The sequence below is a fragment of the Notamacropus eugenii genome, chromosome 1 (assembly GCF_028372415.1).
Source record: "Notamacropus eugenii isolate mMacEug1 chromosome 1, mMacEug1.pri_v2, whole genome shotgun sequence".
In the NCBI taxonomy this organism is placed as follows: Eukaryota; Metazoa; Chordata; class Mammalia; order Diprotodontia; family Macropodidae; genus Notamacropus; species Notamacropus eugenii.
In genome coordinates this window covers 442888722-442905751 of record NC_092872.1, presented here as the reverse complement: position 1 = coordinate 442905751, position 17030 = coordinate 442888722, and the positions used below count along the sequence as shown (strand labels likewise).

General features: G+C 39.9%; 1 protein-coding gene across 7 annotated transcripts in view; it reads right to left on the bottom strand.

The window, feature by feature from the left end:
• Window positions 1-17030, bottom strand: part of DAB2IP (DAB2 interacting protein) — a 293662-nt gene that overhangs the window by 89697 nt on the left and 186935 nt on the right. Inside the window, exon 1 of one of the 7 annotated variants that reach the window (XM_072631805.1) lies at window positions 14-1784. The exons of 5 other annotated variants lie outside the window; for them this stretch is intronic. The gene's annotated coding sequence lies outside the window, so the exon portion shown is untranslated. Of the gene's footprint in view, window positions 1-13; window positions 1785-17030 lie in introns of those variants that run through there. One more of the 7 variants, XM_072631807.1, reaches the window with a different exon arrangement.

The following is a 17030-nucleotide window of genomic DNA, read 5'->3' as shown; positions in this document are numbered from 1 at the left end:
CCCGACCACTCACCCGGCTCCCAGATCCAGGCCTCGGAGAATGGGCCGGACCAGGCAGAGACGCGCCCATGCCGAGGTCGGCCCCAGGGTCCCCGCCACGCGCTCCGCTCTGTGCAGCCGTGCAGCTCCGGAGTCGGGCCAGCTGCCGGGGCTCAGGCCCTACCTGGGCTAGGCGCGCTCCGGATGGGCTGCCCTAGAGGCCGGGCCGGCCTCCTCAGTCACGGGAGCGCGCACGGAGGCGGGGCAGGGCCGAGAGTCCCAAACAAACCCAGTTCCTAAAGAATACTGTCACCCACCCAAACGCCAGCCCACACGGGGTCTTACTCCCAAAGGAGTAATTCAAGGATTTGAATTTGCCTCCTGGCAAATCCAGGTCTACCAGTTTAAACCCTAGGTCAGACATCTCCCTCCCCAACGAAAATCTCTAGTTTCTCACAATCGCTAGAAAGCTAGGCCTTCAGAATCAAATTGAAGTTCAGATAGGAGTCACAGAAACTTGGAACAAAGAACACAAGAGCTGGAAGGAAACCTTAAACAATGGCATCAATTTACATTTCTATAGTACTATAGTGTTTACAAAGGCCTTTCCACACCACAGCCCCGATAAGGGGAGGCAAGGATTATTGTTCTTTTTTTCGACGAAGATAAACAGGCTCTGAGAGACAGAGATTTGACCCATAACATTCTCAACATAGCTCCGAGGAAAAACTTGAAGCTAGTTTCCTAGACCCACACATCTTTCAACTATAGCCCTATTTTCATTCCATTACCTCAGAACGCACAATGTTGGGACACAGAACTTGGCCACTATCCATTTAGTAACCCCTGAATTCTTAGCCTAAGGTCTGTAAACTTTTTAAAAAATGTATTATTATAACTTCATTTCAATATCATGAATACTTTTGTAATCCTAAATACTCATTTTAAAATATTTTGAGGAGTCCATAGGCTTCATCACAATACCAAAGGGTACCATGACACACATACACAAAGATCAAGAACACCTCATGATTCTAGTCAAATTTCATTTAACAAATGAAATTGAGGTTGGGGTTGAGGAGGAAGAAGAGGAGAATGGAATGACTTGCCCAATGTCCCACAGTAAGCCAACAGCAGGCCTGGATTGGGAACCCAGGCCAGGATTCTTTCTACTCCCACACACTCCCTACCATAGTATTGTTGACACCAGTGCATTCCTGGTTTTTCTTGCCATTGCCAGGAAGGCCCAGAGAGGAGTGGGATGTTTGGGGCAGCTGCAGCTGTGGGCTGTGGATATATAGACATTCAACCTCTTGGATGCTTTTAATTTAATTTATACCATGGGTCATCCTTCCTCTCCCCCAGCTGCCCATGCACCTGCCCTCCTCCTGATCCAAATTACCTGAGCCACATGTACTTAGGGGACCTGCCTTGGCTTCTCCATGAAGCAATATTATTCAAGTCCAAAGACTGGAAATTCAGCCTTAACCAATCTTGACCCCCCCCTTAAAGAAATCTATAATTAAAAGGTCACACTGGCACATCTGCACACATCTGGAGCAAACTAGCTCTTAGCTCTGAACCCTGCTGGTCCCTTTCCTTCTGAGTCAATGTTTTTCTTTGCAGCTTTCCTCTCTGTTTATCTAACATCTTAATAAAACTTCCAAATGGGAGAGAGGGTGAGAAACATTTGGTGTGGTCATGCAGACCCATTCCTGAAGGAGTCTTCCTCCCACCTTACAAAATCTCTGGCAGATGGAAGCTTAACAATCTTTCCTGCCTCCCAAGGCAACTAGGGCAACAGCTAATAGCGTACTGCCATCTCCACCCACCTCCTCTAATCTTCCCCTCCCCTCCAAAAATATGTCTAGTAGGGAATCCAGAGAAACTGTTATAACACTTTTTTAATCCTAGAGCTGGAAGGGATGTTAGAATGAAGAGTGTTACAGCTGGAAGGGATATTAGAATACTAAATCTTAGAGCTGAGCAGAATTTTTGACATCTTTTAGTTATTTTGCAAGTGAGGAAACTGAGGTCAAAAAAGGTGAAATAATTTGTCCATCATATAGCTATTAAAGGGGGAACATAGAACTCAGGTCTTCTGATTCCCCTGTACAGAATCCTATTCCCTATTCCTCGACCCTCTTGACTGCCTCATATAAATTTGAAGAGTCCCAGTTTGATCCATTTCCCAAATATCTATTTTTACCCATTGCTGTTTTATTAGAATTTTAAAATAATTTGTTTTTACTTTGCCTTTATTTCCAAAGACATCCCTCATTCCCACTCCTCCCCACCAAGCCACCCCTTGTAACAAAGGCATTAAAAAGGGGTGTGGGGTGTGAGAAGAGTTCAGAAAAAAAACAACCAACATATCAACTAAATCTGATAGTATATGCAATACTTTGGTTATGATAATTACAATGTTCAATTTTGTTTAGTTTCTGCTAGATGTTTTTCTATTTACATTGTTGTAACCATCAGGAACATTGTTTTCCTGGTTTTCTAGCTTTGTTCTCTATCAGTTCATATAAATCTTTTCATGTTTCTCTGAATTCTTCATGTTCATCCTCTCTTATGGTGCAGTAATAATCCCATAAAAACATGCACCATATTTAACCATTCCCCAATCAACAAATACTCAATCTGTTCCCAGTTCTTCGAAGCCAAAAACTGTGCTACTATGTATATTTTTTTTCCATTTTTTTTATTTTGTAATGTTTAACAATCACTGCCATACAATTGCGATTTTATCCCTCCCCACCTACTCCCCACTACCCCCCTCCCTCCCCACGACTGCATACAATTCTGTATAGATTCTACATATACTTTCCTATTGAGTATATTTTCACTATAGTCATGCTATGTAGTCAGACTAAGATAAATGAAAGAAATCGTATAACAAATCAGAACATGATACACAAACACATACACATACACAAACATGATCTGCTACAATATGTGAGTGACTTCCATATTTCTCTCTCTGAGTGTGGCAGGCATTTTGCCTTGAGATCCTCCATTGGGATTTTTTTTTTTTTTTTGGTAAGAAGTTCTTGTGTTATTATAAAAATCTAAGTCTACCAGAAAAAACTCTCACACACTGTGGTTGTTGCTGTGCATAAAGTTCTCCTGGTTCTGCTCCTTTCACTCAGCATCAGGTCATATAAGTCCTTCCAGGCCTCTCTGAAGTCTTCTTGTTCATCATTTCTTATGGCACAATAGTACTCCATTACATTCATATACCATAATTTATTCAGCCATTCCCCAATTGATGGACATCCCCTTGACTTCCAGTTTTTGGCAACTACATAGAGTGCTGCTATAAATATTTTTGTACATGTGGGACCCTTTCCCATTTTTATGATCTCTTGGGGATATAGTCCTAGTAGCGATATTGCTGGGTCAAAGGGTATGCACATTTTTGTAGCCCTTTGGGCATAGTTCCAAATTGCTCTCCAGAATGGTTGGATGCGCTCACAGCTCCACCAACAATGAATTAGTGTTCCAACTTTCCCACATCCTCTCCAGCATTTATCATTTTCTTGTTCTGTCATGTTTGCCAATCTTATAGGTGTGATGTGGTACCTCAGAGTTGTTTTGATTTGCATCTCTCTAACCAATAGTGATTTAGAGCATTTTTTCATATGATTATAGATAGCTTTAATTTCTTCCTCTGAAAATTGCCTGTTCATATCCTTTGACCATTTATCAATTGGGGAATGACTTGTATGATTATACATTTGGATCAGTTCTCTATATATTCTAGAAATGAGGCCTTTGTCCCCGAGCTTAGCTGTAAAAATTCTTTCCCAATTTACTACATCCCTCCGGATTTTGGTTGCATTGGGTTACTATGTATATTTTTGTGAATATAGTGCCTTTCTCTATTTGACCCCCTTGGGGCATAAGGTTGGGAATTCACCAACTGATATGTATCCTTGTGTGAGCAACTGAGTTATCCCGAGTTGGCAACAATTTCTCACATGCAAGTCTGTTCTTAAAAGATTTAAAGGCACCCTCCTTATTAGTGACCTGCCCTGGGCTAAAATGTTTGGAAGAAATCCTAAGGGCTTTCAATTTATGGTAAGTCTAATACAGATGGACATTTACAACATTGAAAAAGGGATAAGTAGTGATATAGTGAGAAAAAAAAAAAAGACTCCTCTGGAGTGTAAAGACCTGGGCTGGATTCACAGATCTCTCTACTGCCTGGGTGAGGATTAACTGTGAAAATCACTTTCCCTCAGTTTCCATACCTGTACAATGAAGAAATTGGACTCATTTCTAAGGATCCTGGGAGTTGTAAATGATCCATTGGGGCAGTTAGGTGGCTCAGTGGATATAGAGCACCAGCCCTGAAGACTGAAGGACCTGAGACTTTAGATGTTTACTGTGTGACCCTGGGCAAGTCATTTAACCCTATGAGCCTCAGTTTCCTCATCTATAAAATGACCTGGAGAAGGAAATGGCAAACCTCTCCAGTATCTTTGTCAAGAAAACCCCAAACCAGGTCATGAGGAGTCAGATATGACTGAAACGAATGAACAGCCTCAGAACATAAGACGCTTTAAATCTAGCCCCCTCTGCAAACCCTTCTGTGACCACACAGTTTGAAGCAATAATTATCTCCCCCTTCTCTGAACTGTCACATAGTTTATTGCCTTAACTATACATCTGGCAACTAAACAGACACTAGGTTGCATTCTGACATCTTTTTCTCGTCATCTTGAAATTTTATGTACTTTTTTTTATTGTTGCTTTAAACTTTGCAGTGTTTCTGTATTGTCTCCGCAGTGAAATTGTAATATTGTGACACTGACAAGTTACCCAGAAGATTTTTGTTGCTGTTACTATATTATTTTCCCAATGAGTGTCTAAACTCCATGAGGGCAGAAACATCTTTGCATCCTGCTGGGCTACATGGCCCTACCCCTAGTGGCAAAAATCAGCAACATGTCTATGATGCTTTCCAGTTTACATAGCTATTTCCCCACAGCAGCATTACGAGGTGGGGAGCACAGGGATTATCATTCCTGTTTTACAGAGAAGGAAGCTGGAGCTTAAGGAGGTTTTAACTGACCTGTCAAGATTATACACCATTAGAGTCAGGAGTCAAACTCAGATTCCAGAATCACAAAATGGAAAGAAACTTGAAACATCACCCGGTACAAGAAGGAACGAAGTGGTGCCATCAATACAGTATAGGACATTGGACTTGGGTGGAGAGGGTGGGGGGTGGGGGGGAGGAGAGAGAAAGACCTGCATTCAGATTCTGCTTGAAAATAACAGGCAAAGAGAAAACAAAATTAATTTTCTTCCCCAGATGGTTTTACTTAGGACAGGACTTTTTAAAATTTTTCCATTAGCAACCCCTTTTTGCCCGAGAAAGTTTTACATAATCCCGGGTTTATATACCATATAAACAGGTATAGAAATCAAGCATTTGCTGATAATAAATCATAAAGAAATTTATTTTTAAATAATTCTCTGTTATACATATAATTTTTACCATTTATTAAAGATGAAAGCAAATTTACATACTAATGAGATGGATGTGCTTGTTCATTTTTACAGAAAGAATTAAATCTTAGTGGAATATTTAATACTGCAGGACACAGAGAAACCTCAATGATTTTCAGAGTTGATCGACATTTTGATTTTATAATCATCAATTCTAAGAACACCACTTGTAATAAATACGTAGTACAAAATGGCAGAAGTGTATTTACAACCATTCAGAAATTGTTGGAAATTCTGTCCTAATTCCAAGTCAAAATTCATTGAACAATTTTGTATGTACAGTAAAAATGCTACAATTCATAACATACAATAGTCTTGAATCTGAGCTGAGGTGTTTCTGGGAGCGTTCGTTGTTGTTGCGTGGTGTGACAGACAACATGGGCAGCACAAAGAGTGAATGCTGTGTGTTCAGAAGCAAGGCTACAGTGAAGTTGCACCTTGGATCCGTTCTGCACTTGATTTTGAATTAATTTTTGATCACTGCATGTTCAGAAACCTTTTACGGATGCCAAATTTTTTGGGATCCCCACATTCAGTTACTTGACCCCATATGGAGTCGAGTGCCACAGTTTAAGAAGCACTGACTTCGAGAACCCCAAGAGTCAAGTAAAAAATTAAATGAAATGATTAACAAACCCAGCAAAGTTGTAGGATATAAGACAAACCCACATAAATCATCAGCATTTCTATATATTACCTACAATACCCAGCAGGAAGAGATGGATAGAGAAATTCCCTTTAAAATAACTACAAAATATGTAAAATACTTAGGTATTTACATGCCAATACATACACAGGAACTCCACGAAACTACTACAAAACATCTTTACACAAATAAAGACAGATACAAATAATTGGAGAAACATAAATTGCTCGTGGATAGGCCACCCTGATACGATAAAAAAAAAATGACAAGTATGCAATCCCTTACCAATCAAACTACCAAAGGATTACTTTATAGAGTTAGAAAAAAACAACAATGAAATTCATCTGAAAGAGCAATAGACCAAGACTCTCCAGGGAAATAATGTGGGGGAGGGGGCAAAAGAAATGGGGGTAGAGAGTGAAGTGGAAGAACAAGTCCTTAGCAGCATTGTTATCATGTCCAACTCTGCATGATCCCATGGATGGTCCATGAGGTTTTCTTCGCAAAACTACTGGAGTGGCTTGCCATTTCCTGCCCAGGGTACTAAGGCAAACAGAAGTTAAATAACTTGCCCAGGGTCACATAGTTAATAAGTGTCTGAGGCTGGATTTGAACTAAGGTCTTCCTGACTCCAGGTACTGTGATCTATCTACCACCTTTTCCTCCTCCTAGCAATAAAGGATCTCAGACTACACTACAAAGCAGTAATCATCAAAGTGATTTGGTACTGCTTAAGAAACACAATTGTTCAATGGTACACAATATAGAGAAGCAAATGAGCATAGCAGTTTAACATTTGATAACTCCCAGCTATCGAAGTAAGAACTATCCAACAAAAACTGCAGAGAAAACTAAGAAGTTTGACAGAAAATAGGTATGCATCAACAGATCACACTACATATCAAAAGATGCCTCAAACGATTACATGATTTAGACATAAAGTTACATCCTAAGCAAACTAGAGGAACATGGAAATTACCTCTCAGATCTATGGATTGGGAAAGTTCATGACCAAACAGTGCATAAAAAGGATCACAGAAAGTAAAATGGGTAATTTTGGTTATATGAAATTAAAAAGATCTGTACAAACAGAACCAATACAGTTAAGATTAGAAGAAAAAATCTTTGCAGCAAATTTCTCTGATAAAGTTCTCATTTCTAAGATACATAGGAAACTGATAGAATTTTATAAGAGTAAGAATCATTCTCCAACTGACAAATAATAAGAAATTTTCTGAGGAAGGTATCAAAATCTCAATAGCCACATTAGTAATTAGAAAAATGAAAACTAAAACATCTCTGAGGTTCCACCTCACACCACTCACATTGGCAAAGAAGACAGGAAAGGAAAATGACAAATGTTGGTGGGACTGTAGGAAACAGATATATTAATGCATTAATGATGGAGCTGTGGAACAATATTTTAAAATATTTTTTATTTCATTAAATATTTCATAATTAAAAAATCAATGATCCTTTAAAAAAAATTTTGAGTTCCAAATTCTTTCCACCCTTTCCAACCCCCCCCCCCAGAAGGTAAGCAATTTGATATTAATTATATATGTGAAGTAATGCAAAACATATTTGCACATTAGGCATGTTGCAAAAGAAAGCACAGACCATAAATAAACAAAAAAAAGGTTTTAAAAAATATGCTTCAGTCTGCATTCAGAGTTCATCAGTGCTCTCTCTCTGGAAGTGGATAACATTTTTCATCATGGGTCCTTCGGAATTGTCTTGGATTATTTTCTTGACCAGAAAAGCTAAGCCTTTCACAGTTGATCAACTTGTGTTGTGTATAGTGTTCTGCTAGTTCTGCTCCCTTCACTTTATATCAGCTAAATCTTCCCCAAGTTTTTCTAAAACCATCCTGTTCATAATTTTTCATACCACAATAGTATTTCATCACAATCATATATCACAGCTTGTTCAACCATTTCCCAATTGATGAGCATCCCCTTGATTTCCAATTTTTTTGCCACCACAAAAAGTTGCTATAAATATTTTGGTACAAATAGAATCCTTTTCCCTTTTCTTTAATTTTTTTTTTGGGGGGGGGGGATACAGCCCTAGTATTTCTGGATCAAAGGGTATGTATGCAGTTTTATAGCTCTTTTGGCAAGTGTATTTCCAAATTGTTCTCCAGAATGGTTGAACTAGTTCACAACTAGTGATCAAAAATTAATATCCCTTTGTTCTCTCTCTCTCTCTCTCTGTCTCTGTCTCCCCTCCCCCCTTTCTCTTTAATATCTTTGGAGTAAAGACCTAGTAATGGTCAAAGGTTAAGCACAGTTTATTAATTTTGGGGGTGTAATACCAAATTGCTCTCAAGAACAGCTAGACCAACGAATGCCTGAGAAAAACTGGTGAAGGCAGGTAATGGAATATGCAGCAGTGAAGTCACCAGTTCGTAGGCAGGAACACTCATATATTCCCCTTGAGGTCAACCCTTTGCCTGTTAGAGAACTGGATGTGTTGGTAACTATGCAGGGAAGAACCTGTACCAGTTGCTACTGTAGTCTACAAGCCAGGATGGAAAGTGAGACAAGGACAGACATATTTCTCTACTTTCTTCTCCATTTCAGGGCAGCTATCATCATTTAGCACAGGGCAAAGTTAATTTACAGTCATTTGGAATCAAGAAAGCATTTTAAAAATCCTTCTGAGGACTTCCAGGAGCCTTTCCCCAGCTGATGCCCAGCTTCATGGCATAAAAATGGCAGCCAAGAAATTTTCATCATGACCACAGCCAATTCTCATTTTAGAAAATAGAAGATTAAGACCCCAAGGGGAGATGTAGTAGAAAGAGTCAGATAGGGAGGCAGGAGACATGGGTTCTAGTTCCACTTCTAGCACTTATTAGCTAAGTTATTGTGATTAATTTGCTTAATATTCTGAGCTTCAGTTTGCTCATTTGTAAAATGAAAATTAACACCTGTCATATCTATCTCACAGGAGTAGTGTGAATGCATTTTGTAAACCATAAAGCAATAGAAGAATTATTGCTAACTATCGTCCAAGGGAGCTGGAGTAGATAATTGCTGAGGTCATATAAAAATAATGTTTTAAATCTCAAAGTTCTAAGGAACCTTTTAGCTCTAACATTTCATGATCTTAACTCCCATCTAGCTTAGACATTCTATGTTTCAAGGTTTTTTCAATCTCTAAAATCTATGTACCAAGGCACCTTCTAATTTTAAGATTTTATGTTCTAAGTTTCCTTCCAGTTCTAACATTCTGGGTTCTATTTCTCACATTCTTTGTTCTAAAATTCTTTCCAGTTCTCACACTGTATAATCTGTAAAATCTTCCTGTTTCTGTTAGTGTTAGTAGAAAACAGGTGCTTCACTAACCACTGGAGCTGTTTCCCAAGACTAGCCTCCTCTAGCATCCTGAATAGAACAACTTTCTAAATGCTAAAGAAGAAAATACCAACCCTAAGTCTCATGAAGACAATATCAAAAACATATTTGACCACTTGCCATCTCTTCAGTGATGCCCAGATGTCTTTAAGACTCTAGCATTGGGCTTGTCAGTGTCAGTGGACATCTCAAAACCCCATCTGTGCCTCTCTTGGTATTCTAAGGCCACGTTGGCTGCATGTTTACCAGCAGAACGTGCTGTCAAAAAGGCTTTCTTGGCTGCCAGATGGATGATAGGGCTTTGGCAATGACAGATTTCACTCCAGTGGCAGTTAGCACAAGGCCCCTTGTGACTCTGGGTACCATGTTTACCCAGCGAGTAGGTACCAATACGGAATTAATTGGTGGGCTTGGCAGCACAATGCCTGGAGAGAGACGGTGGGCAGTGGTGTTGGGAGAAAAACAGCTGAGCACAGCAAATATATCGCAGTGACCCAATTCCATTCCATTCTGTCTTCTTAAAAATAATTGAATTTAAATGAATAGACTTCTCATATTCCCTCCGGCTTGGAATGGAGAGGGGGGCAGTTAGCAGGAGGACAGGGAGAGGGGGGGAATTTCCTGGATTTAGTATTGGCAGAGATTTTGAAAAGTCATTTTGCTCAGAAAAGCTTCATTCTTTTAGTTCTTTCTGTGGCCAGTAGAATTGAAGACAGTGGAGCAGTAATGGGGGATCTGCAGTGAGTTTTGTTGCTGATATCAGAGAAACCCAAGTTCTTGGCTGTTTGTTTTCTCATAGGAGTAAGGAAAGACAGGGAGAGAGATGAATATGGAGGGAAAGAGAGAGGCAGAGGTTAATAGCTAATAGGGATATCAATTCATTTGGCCCCTCTCTCTCTTTCAGAAGCTTGGATAGAACACAGTCTGACTCTACAGATTTGGAACTAAGGGTTTCTATGAGGTGGAGATAAAGACAGCATACTTTTTAGGCATGGGCCAGTGGAAAGGCCCAGAGATGGAAGATAGAATACCACATGTGTGCAATAGTAAGAATGCTAACTGGCTACACTGGAGAGTGCAGGATGGAAAATAATATATGATTAGGCTTGAAAAGCAGTTTTGGGCCAGGTTGTGAAGGGCTTTAAAAGTCAACTAGAAGAGTTTCTCTTCAATCCTAGAGGCAATAAGGAGCCACTAGATTTTATTAAGTAGGGGAATGAAATGTTCAGCCTCATGGTTAAAGAAAATCACTCTGGCAGTGATGTAGAGGATGTATTGGGATGAAGAGACACTTTAGAAAGGGAGACAAGTTGGAGGCCATTGTAAAAGTCCAGGTGAAGGGTGATGAGAGCTTGAACTAAGATGGTAGCTATGGGAGTAGCAGGGAGATGGATATGAGACTTTTGTAGAAGTGTAAATGTCAAGATTTGTCAAGGGATAATGAAGAATCAAAGATAACACCAAGGTTACAGACCTGGGAGATTTGAAGGATGGGTTTGTCCTCAGTGGACACTGGAAAGTGAAAAGAAGGCTGAGCTTTGGACGTGTTGAATTTAACATGCCTATGAGACGTCAAATTTTATGTGTCCAATCAGGAGATTGGAGTTTGATATATAGATCTAAGTGTCATCTGCATGGAAATGATAGTTAAACCTTTAGGAATTGATGAGGTCGCCAAGCAAAATAGTATAGAGAGAAATGAATGAGAAGAAGCCTCATGCCAGAGCCTTGAGCTCTACCAAGATTTAAGAGGCATGACACAGATGATAGAGTAACACAGGAGACTGAGAAAGAGCAGTCAGATAAATAGGAGGAGAGCCAGGAGAAAGTAATGTTACAGAAACCTAAGGAAGAGAAAGTATCCAGGAGTATAGAGTGGAGGTCAACATTAGAAAATGGGGCAGAAAAGTCAAGAAGGAGGAGGATAATAAAAGGCTATCACTTTTGGCAATGAAGAGATCATTGGTATCTATGGAGAGAGAAGTTTCAGTTCAGTTCAGGCTGGAAACCAGGTTGCAAAGGGTTGAAAAGAAAATGAAATGAGAGAAAGTGAAGGAAAGAGTATAGACAGCATTTTATAGGAGTCTAGCTGAAAAAGAGAGGAAAAGTATAGAACAACAGCTTGAGGGGATGGTAATATCTAGTAAGAGGTTTTTAAGGATGGGAAAGACTTGGGAATGTTTGTAGGCTAAAGGAAGGAATTAGTAAATCAAAAGAGACAGAAGACTAGAAAGAAGGAAAGGACTGCCTTGCTGTAGTGAGGGAATGACTGAGGTTAGCCAACACAAATTAGCAGTGAATGGACCCAATCAACTTGACTGTGAAGCTTCCTTTAGTTCTCTTTAGTAGCAAGCGATGTAACTGGTGGGAGTAACCTAGGGTTGTGATTTGAAGAGGCATTAGAACAAAGGGGTAAAGAATTTGAGAGCAGGGGAGTGAGTGGAGTTGAACTGATTTACTATAGAACTGAGATTAGGAACAGAGGAATGTGAATAGTACATGAATGCAATGGAATATTTTTGTACCATGAGAAATGGTGACTATAAAGCATTCAGAAAAACATGGGAAGAAGTATATGAGCTGATGCAGAATGACATCAGCAATACAGAAAAATAATGGAAGAAATGACTAACAATTTAAATGGAAACGACAACAACAAAATCTAAAAGTGAAATATAATTATAATGACCAAGTTTGACCAACCTTTGCAAAGGTGGGGGACTATGTGGAGGTGGGGTATAGAATATTACATAAATTGCCATACTTGGTCGATGTTGGTTCGTTTTGCTAATCTGCTTTCTAAAAATCTTTTTTATTCTTTATTATAAGGGATAGCTTGTTGGGTAGGGGATGGGGAAATAAAGGTGATATAAAAACAAAAAGTAGAACAAAAAAATGAAAATTTACAAAGGGAAAGAAAAGAACCCTTGATTTGGCAAGAGTCTTGGATTCCAGGTCTGGCTCTGTATAAGTTTAGGCAGCTCACTCCTGTGTGTAAAATGAAGAAATTAAATTCAATGATTTTTTAAAGTGCCTTCTAACCCAGGTATTTCATGATTCTATGAAAGTCAGAATGATATAACAATAATAACTCATATTTCCATGTGCATGTAAGTGTTAAAAAGTACTTTCTTCACTACTGTGAGTATTGCTATTCCTATTTTACAGATGCAGAAACTGAGGTTCATAAAGGAGAAATTAATTGGCCAACATCTTAATCCCAGATTTTCTGACATCAAATCCAGCATTCCTTCCACTTAAATACTTTGCCTCCCTTGGGTAGAAGTTGGGACCTTTTTTTAAAATTTATTTATTTATTTTAAGTTTTCAACACTCATTTCTACAAAATTTTTCATCCCAAATTTTCTCCCCATCTCTCCCCTCCCCCACCCCAGAACACCACGCATTTTGATTACCCCTTCCACCAATCTGCCCTGGCTTCTAACACCTCTCCCTTTCCTTATCCCCATCTCCTCTTTTTTCCTGTAGGGCAAGATAAATTTCTATACCCCATTACCTGTATTTCTTATTTCCCAGTTGTATGCAAAAACAGTTCTCAACATTTGCTCCTAAAACTTTGAGTTCTAACTTCTCTCCCTTCCTCCCTTCCCACCCATCCCCACTGAGAAGGCAAGCAATTCAATATAGGCTATATATGTGTAGTTTTGCAAATGAGAAGTCGGGATCTTAGTACGTGTGTTCAAGAACTAACTCTATGTGACTTGAGCTAAAGTTTCTCTCTTTGGGCCCCAGTTCACTCATCTTTCAAATGGGGATGATAACCCCTGCCCTAACAATTTCACAGAAGTGTTGGAGCTATTATTAAATGAGATAATAGATGGAAAGCACTTGGTAATTGTAAAGAGATAAGTAACTGTGAGCTGGGGAAAAAACAATTGGAATTGCTTTGAGGCCTTCAGGAAAAGCAATAACTATAACATGACAAGACTCACAACAGCTCAGATAATGACACATGTAATTTAATAAAAGTTGCCCCAGGAGAGGAAAAGAAAGACTATGTCAAGAGCCTAAAGCTCCCTCAATAGCACCACAGACTCAGGCTTTTAACTGATGCACAAAGTTGCGATAGAATGAGCCCTGACCAAAATGTCAGGAGATCTAATTTCCCAATTTCCAGCTCTACCATTATTAGTTGTGTGATTCTGAGCAAGTAATTTTCCCTCATTGGACCCCATTTTCCTCATCTGTGAAATGGAGATAATAACGACACCATCAGCTTCACAGGATAGTTGTAAAACTCCACTGAGACAATGTCCATAAAGGTTTTGTAATCAGAGAATAGTGCAAAAATTTGAATTGTTGTTCTTGTTTAAGAACAACATCTATGGCCTAGCCCCTGGGCTAATTTTGTTCTTGGAAATGAGGGTAGAGGAGCCAGGTTGGACCTGGGCTCCTCCACACAAGCCACAAAGAAAAAAAATTAAATTAACGTTGGAGAAGGGAACAACAATACAATTAATCCAAAAATGGAAATAAAACAATCCAGCTTCTGAGAATAATCTAAAAGAAAAAAATCTCCCCCAATTATAGACTATTCAAAGGTCATTTCATCACTAATATCCCTTCTAAGCAAGTTGCTCACCTTTTCTAGTTTAGTTTTCTTATCTATAAAATGGGTATATTGGATCACATGATCTCTCAAGTTTCTTGACAGCTCTGCCACACCATGTTCTAGTAGGTACTTAATAAATGTTAGCTGATTGTTTCCAATATTCCACATTCTAAATGTTCTTCTAGTTCTAACACCCTATGTACCGTCTGGTAACATTCTGTTGATATGAGGTTCCCTTCAAAGCTCTAACTTATATATGTGCTCTGTGTTATAGCCTTTAATGTTCTAAGATCCCTTCTAGCTCTGACACTGAGCGTGATAACATTCTATGTTTTATGTTGTAGCATTCGATGTTCTAAGGCTCCTTCAAACTCCAGCATGCTAGGATTCCAAGTAGGTTTCTATCTCTGTCCCCTGGGGTTTTCTAGTTGAGAGATGCTGCTGCATACAGAACCAGGCATCTTCAGACCAGCTTGCTGTTGAGGGCACAATATGGTTCCAGCAGAGGGCCTTTTGGTCTTGGGAAGAATGTCTGTAACTGTCTCCTTGATAGCATTTAGAAAACCTGAACACAGGGCACGTGGGGAGAAGCTCCCCCGTTGATTCTCAGCCTCAGCACTGGCACTTCAATCAAACTGTCAATAGGGCATGCTTTGAATAATTCAAGCTCTGAGCTACAGTGGGTAAAGGGAGAGAATATAAAAAGGGCTGGTAGCTGTCTACTGTGACAGGAACTACTTCCCTGCTAGACTTCATCATCCCTAGAGAAGCCACTGGAAACTGCCCAGGTAAACCAGGCTAGAGGCAAGGGGGATGGGGGTGGAGAGGGAGGTTGGGGTAGGGAACTCTGAGACAGTGGCTGTGTACCAACAATTTATAAGACTGAAGAGTACAGGGGAAAGAACACAGGAGTGGATGTCAACAGGCTTGGGTTCCACTTCCAGTTCTGTCACTTGCTAGGTGAATCTGGGGAGGTCATTTGTTTCCTCTAGGCCTCAGTTTCTCCATCTTCAAAATGGAATTAATGATGTCTCTTTTTATTTACCTTATGGGGTCACTGTGGAGATTAGATTTGGCTGTCAGAGTTCATTATGACTTTCTAATGTCAAATACTAGAAGACAAAATAGAGGGAAATAGATCCAGTAGGGAATGCATAGCTCACAGAGTCTCAGAGTTAAATGGGATCTCAATAGCTACCGAGACCAACCCTTGCTCTAACAAAAATCTCCTCTACAACATAACAAAAGTGTTTGCATGAAGTGGTCTAGTGAATGAGGGTACCTACTCCCAAGAGAGACAGGCTGTTCAATTTTTAAATGGCTCCAAGATGATTTCTGTAGCCATGTGGAGGAAAGGGAAGAATTAGAACCAAGGAGACCAATGAAGAAGCTATCAAGAGTCCAGACCAGAAATAATAAGCACCAGAAATAATAAGCACCAAAGGGTGGTGACTGTGAGTGGAGAGGAGGTTGATGTGAGAGATGTTATGGAAATAGGATCAACAAAGCTTGCTAAACACAGGGTAAGGAAGAGGAATAGTCAAGAGATTGCTAACCTGGTTAACTGGAGGTAGGAGGGTACCCTTGAAAGAAGGTAAATTAGGAGAAAGGGCAGATAGAGGGGTAAAGATGAGTTTCATTTTGGACATGTTAATTTGGAGATGCCTAAGGGGATATCCAGGTAGAGACGTCCTGCAGGCAGTTGGTGATACAGTACCAGATCTTAGGAAACATGAGAGCTATGTTGTATAGATTTGGGAGTCATTTTCAGAGAGATAATAATTGAACTCAGGGGAATTTATGACCAAAAGAAAGAGTGGAATGAGAGAAGAGAAATTCTAGTCAACAGAGCCCTGGGATATTCCCATGCTTAGGAGGCAGCGCACAGATGATCCCAGAGAGGAGACTGAGCAGGACCAATCAGAGAGGGAAAACTATGTGAGAGTAGTGTCATGAAAACCAAGGGAGGAGAGAGTATCCTGGAGAAGGGGATGATCAATCAAAAATATTTTTTAAGCATCCACTATGCACCAGACCCTGTACTAGGTATAGAGGATATAAACACAAACAATGAAACAATTCTCACTTTGCATGAAATTTAGTGTCAAAAGCTGCAGAGGACCAGGGAGAAGGGAATAAGCATTTCTAAAGAAGCTACTATGTTCTAGACACTGGGCTAAGTGCCCCCCCCCAAAAAAATTATCTCATTTGATCCTCAAAACAACCCTGGGAGGTAAGTCTGTTATTACCCCCATTTTACAGTTAAGAAAATTGAAATAGAGGTTCAGTGACTTGCCCAGGGTCACACAGCTAGGAAATACCTGATACTGAATTTGAGCTCAGGCCTTCCTGAGCCCTTGCCTAGCACTCTATCCACTGTGCCAACAGCTGCCTCAATAAGGATGAGGACAAGAAAAAAACCTATTAATTAGATTTAGTAACTAAGAGATCATTGAACTGTTTTACTACTAGGCATACATCTACGGGGGTCAAAGACAGAAGGAAAGATCACCATAATATTTATAGAAGTAAGAGTACTTGTGTGTTCGTCTTTCATTGCCAAAGAAGACCCTGCCATCAGAGAAATGACATGACTTGCACTGGATTTTGAGTGAGGGAGGGCTGTGCAGGTCACCAGCCTCACTTCTCCTCCAGAGCCATCTGAATTCAGTGACCAGATTATTCATCAGGATGATTGGACATGACCCAGGATAAGGCAATTGGGGTTAAGTGACTTGCCCAAGGTCACACAGCTAGTGAGTGTCAACTGTAGCAGCAAAGAACTGAAAAGAAAGTGGGTGGTCATTCATTGGCGAATGGCCAAATAAATTGTAGTATGTGAAGTTAGAAAAGGGCGAGGGGCTGGATTTGTGGCTTCATTGGTATATGGAACTCCCAGTGAGGAACTCCCTCTATTGAAGCAAGTCAGTGCCTTGTCTGCAACTTC